The sequence below is a fragment of the Micromesistius poutassou genome (genome assembly GCF_964030765.1).
Source record: "Micromesistius poutassou genome assembly, contig: SCAFFOLD_4919, whole genome shotgun sequence".
Lineage (NCBI taxonomy): Eukaryota > Metazoa > Chordata > Actinopteri > Gadiformes > Gadidae > Micromesistius > Micromesistius poutassou.
Window position 1 is genome coordinate 5,001 of NW_028178078.1, and position 5,000 is coordinate 10,000.

Sequence of the window (5,000 nt, forward strand, 5' to 3'; positions counted from 1 at the left end):
GGACCTGGGGTCCCTCATGTGGGGGTGTTGCTGGGGGGTCTGCTGGAGGCATGGAGGTCGGGACTGGGGGTGTGGGACGTTGTAGGGGGAGGCCTGGTCCGTGTGTGTCTGGGTCTGGGTGCTGGCCCAGTACGGGTCCCGGTCCCGGTCCCCCGGGGCCTGGACCTGGGGTCCCTCATGTGGGGGTGTTGCTGGGGGGTCTGCTGGAGGCATGGAGGTCGGGACTGGGGGTGTGGGACGTTGTAGGGGGAGGCCTGGTCCGTGTGTGTCTGGGTCTGGGTGCTGGCCCAGTACGGGTCCCGGTCCCGGTCCCCCGGGGCCTGGACCTGGGGCCCCTCATGTGGGGGTGGTGCCTGGGTGTCTGCTGGAGGCATGGAGGTCGGGACTGGGGGTGTGGGACGTTGTAGGGGGAGGCCTGGTCCGTGTGTGTCTGGGTCTGGGTGCTGGCCCAGTACGGGTCCCGGTCCCGGTCCCCCGGGGCCTGGACCTGGGGTCCCTCATGTGGGGGTGTTGCTGGGGGGTCTGCTGGAGGCATGGAGGTCGGGACTGGGGGTGTGGGACGTTGTAGGGGGAGGCCTGGTCCGTGTGTGTCTGGGTCTGGGTGCTGGCCCAGTACGGGTCCCGGTCCCGGTCCCCCGGGGCCTGGACCTGGGGCCCCTCATGTGGGGGTGGTGCCTGGGTGTCTGCTGGAGGCATGGAGGTCGGGACTGGGGGTGTGGGACGTTGTAGGGGGAGGCCTGGTCCGTGTGTGTCTGGGTCTGGGTGCTGGCCCAGTACGGGTCCCGGTCCCGGTCCCCCGGGGCCTGGACCTGGGGTCCCTCATGTGGGGGTGTTGCTGGGGGGTCTGCTGGAGGCATGGAGGCCGGCTCTGGGGGTGTGGGACGTTGTAGGGGGAGGCCTGGTCCGTGTGTGTCTGGGTCTGGGTGCTGGCCCAGTACGGGTCCCGGTCCCGGTCCCCCGGGGCCTGGACCTGGGGTCCCTCATGTGGGGGTGTTGCTGGGGGGTCTGCTGGAGGCATGGAGGCCGGCTCTGGGGGTGTGGGACGTTGTAGGGGGAGGCCTGGTCCGTGTGTGTCTGGGTCTGGGTGCTGGCCCAGTACGGGTCCCGGTCCCGGTCCCCCGGGGCCTGGACCTGGGGCCCCTCATGTGGGGGTGGTGCCTGGGTGTCTGCTGGAGGCATGGAGGCCGGCTCTGGGGGTGTGGGACGTTGTAGGGGGAGGCCTGGTCCGTGTGTGTCTGGGTCTGGGTGCTGGCCCAGTACGGGTCCCGGTCCCGGTCCCCCGGGGCCTGGACCTGGGGCCCCTCATGTGGGGGTGGTGCCTGGGTGTCTGCTGGAGGCATGGAGGCCGGCTCTGGGGGTGTGGGACGTTGTAGGGGGAGGCCTGGTCCGTGTGTGTCTGAGGAAAAAAAGAAAGAAAAAAGAGGCAAAAACCACTTCAAGTCTTGTGGACCCTCCAGGGGACCAGGACCACGTCCTGTGGCAGGCCCAGAGAGTCCACCATCCCGGACTGGCAAGAACATCAAGTCCCCCTGAGCCTGGATGAACTAAAGAAACCACAAAGTCCATTTAAACTACCATGGGACGTGTTTTGGAAATTTAACAGAGTCTTTTCTGTAAATCTCCTAAAACGCAACCCATGGTGCACTAACTCTGGGACTCTGTCTGATTTTGAGAAAAAGAGAGAATCAAAAATCAGACAGAGTCTTTTCTCCGTAGTCTACCAGGGGCAGCTTTTAGTATACCATGGGTTGGTTTTAGTATACCATGGGTTGGTTTTGGTCTACCATGGGTTGGGATTTTCGGGTTTTTATACCATGGGTACCGAAAACAAGAAAAATAGCAGTCTGCAGCCTGTAAAACTCTGGGCTTCGCCTACTACACGTTTGACCCCTGTGTTGGAAGGACATAGCCCATCCCGTGTGTAAGGGGGGCTCCAGGGGAAGAAGGCAGAGAACGGCCTGGAGGTCTTCTGGAGGCTCCAGAGGAGGGGGAACACGTCGCGTGTGAGGCCGAAACGGCTCACCATGTCGGACTGAATAGTGTAGTGAGTAGCCCCGAGTCTGGAGGTCTTTAGGACCCTCCAGAGGAGGGGGACCACGTCGCGTGTGAGGCCGAAACGGCTCACCATGTCGGACTGAATAGTGTAGTGAGTAGCCCCGAGTCTGGAGGTCTTTAGGACCCTCCAGAGGAGGGGGAACACGTCGCGTGTGAGGCCGAAACGGCTCACCATGTCGGACTGAATAGTGTAGTGAGTGACCCCAAGCCTGGAGGTCTTTAGGACCCTCCAGAGGAGGGGGAACACGTCGCGTGTGAGTCCGAAACGGCTCACCATGTCGGACTGAATAGTGTAGTGAGTGACCCCAAGCCTGGAGGTCTTTAGGACCCTCCAGAGGAGGGGGAACACGTCGCGTGTGAGTCCGACACGGCTCACCATGTCGGACTGAATAGTGTAGTGAGTGACCCCAAGCCTGGAGGTCTTTAGGACCCTCCAGAGGAGGGGGAACACGTCGCGTGTGAGTCCGACACGGCTCACCATGTCGGACTGAATAGTGTAGTGAGTGACCCCAAGCCTGGAGGTCTTTAGGACCCTCCAGAGGAGGGGGAACACGTCGCGTGTGAGTCCGAAACGGCTCACCATGTCGGACTGAATAGTGTAGTGAGTGACCCCAAGCCTGGAGGTCTTTAGGACCCTCCAGAGGAGGGGGAACACGTCGCGTGTGAGTCCGACACGGCTCACCATGTCGGACTGAATAGTGTAGTGAGTGACCCCAAGCCTGGAGGTGTTTAGGACCCTCCAGAGGAGGGGGAACACGTCGCGTGTGAGTCCGAAACGGCTCACCATGTCGGACTGAATAGTGTAGTGAGTGACCCCAAGCCTGGAGGTCTTTAGGACCCTCCAGAGGAGGGGGAACACGTCGCGTGTGAGTCCGAAACGGCTCACCATGTCGGACTGAATAGTGTAGTGAGTGACCCCAAGCCTGGAGGTCTTTGGGACCCTCCAGAGGAGGGGGAACACGTCGCGTGTGAGTCCGACACGGCTCACCATGTCGGACTGAATAGTGTAGTGAGTGACCCCAAGCCTGGAGGTGTTTAGGACCCTCCACAGGAGGGGGAACACGTCGCGTGTGAGTCCGACACGGCTCACCATGTCGGACTGAATAGTGTAGTGAGTGACCCCAAGCCTGGAGGTCTTTAGGACCCTCCAGAGGAGGGGGAACACGTCGCGTGTGAGTCCGAAACGGCTCACCATGTCGGACTGAATAGTGTAGTGAGTGACCCCAAGCCTGGAGGTCTTTAGGACCCTCCAGAGGAGGGGGAACACGTCGCGTGTGAGTCCGACACGGCTCACCATGTCGGACTGAATAGTGTAGTGAGTGACCCCAAGGCTGGAGGTGTTTAGGACCCTCCACAGGAGGGGGAACACGTCGCGTGTGAGTCCGAAAAGGCCCACCATGTCGGACTGAATAGTGTAGTGAGTGACCCCAAGCCTGGAGGTGTTTAGGACCCTCCACAGGAGGGGGAACACGTCGTGTGTGAGTCCGAAAAGGCCCACCATGTCGGACTGAATAGTGTAGTGAGTGACCCCAAGCCTGGAGGTCCTGTGGACCCTCCACAGGAGGGGGAACACGTCGTGTGTGAGTCCGAAAAGGCCCACCATGTCGGACTGAATAGTGTAGTGAGTGACCCCAAGCCTGGAGGTCCTGTGGACCCTCCAGAGGAGGGGGAACACGTCGCGTGAGAGTCCGAAAAGGCTCACCATGTCGGACTGAATAGTGTAGTGAGTGACCCCAAGCCTGGAGGTCCTGTGGACCCTCCAGAGGAGGGGGAACACGTCGTGTGTGAGTCCGAAAAGGCTCACCATGTCGGACTGAATAGTGTAGTGAGTGACCCCAAGCCTGGAGGTCCTGTGGACCCTCCAGAGGAGGGGGAACACGTCGCGTGAGAGTCCGAAAAGGCTCACCATGTCGGACTGAATAGTGTAGTGAGTGACCCCAAGCCTGGAGGTCCTGTGGACCCTCCAGAGGAGGGGGAACACGTCGTGTGTGAGTCCGAAAAGGCTCACCATGTCGGACTGAGTGGAGCAGTGAGTGACCCCAAGCCTGGAGGTCCTGTGGACCCTCCAGAGGAGGGGGAACACGTCGCGTGTGAGTCCGAAAAGGCTCACCATGTCGGACTGAATAGTGTAGTGAGTGACCCCAAGCCTGGATGAATTCAATTTAAATTTGTGCTACCATGGGACGTCTTTTGGTAATTGAACAGAGTCTTTTCTGTAATTCTGCAAAAACGCAACCCATGGTGCACTAACTATGGGACTCTGTCTGATTTTGAGGAAAAAGAGAAAAATCCAAAAATCAGACAGAGTCTTTTCTCGGTGGTCTACCAGGGGCAGCTTTTAGTATACCATGGGTTGGTTTTAGTATACCATGGGTTGGTTTTAGTCTACCATGGGTTGGGATTTTCGAGTTTTTACACCAGGGGTACCGAAAACAAGAAAAATAGCAGTCTGCAGCCTGTAAAACCCTGGGCTTCGCCTACTACACGTTTGACCCCTGTGTTGGAAGGACATACCACCATCCTAGTATAGGTCGGAGACAGTAGGTGCACAGTCAAGAGGATGACTGGAGGCCCCGCGTCCTTACGAGGAGCGTTCGACGGAAATTGCATAAGCGGCACACCCCAGTGAGGGCCCCATTGTGGCTATAGTTCCACATGAAGGGTGCCTCACACCGTGTGCCCGAAAGCAGTGCCTCCGCCTCAGGGCGGTCGTGCGACCGAAGCGAGTAGCCGAGTAGACCCGTCTGTCCCAGTTGTCTTACGAGGGTGGGCCGTGGTTCTGGATAGGTTGACCTACACGGGGGTCCAACTCTACTCCTGACAGCCACGGTCCGCCTGTACGATTGTTTCTCAAAGCCCGGTACCCCGGGCGCTGTGTGCAGGCTAACCCCACGTGCAGCGCCCACCCTGAGTGTCGAGTGCCAAGCCAGAGTGGTGACAGCGGT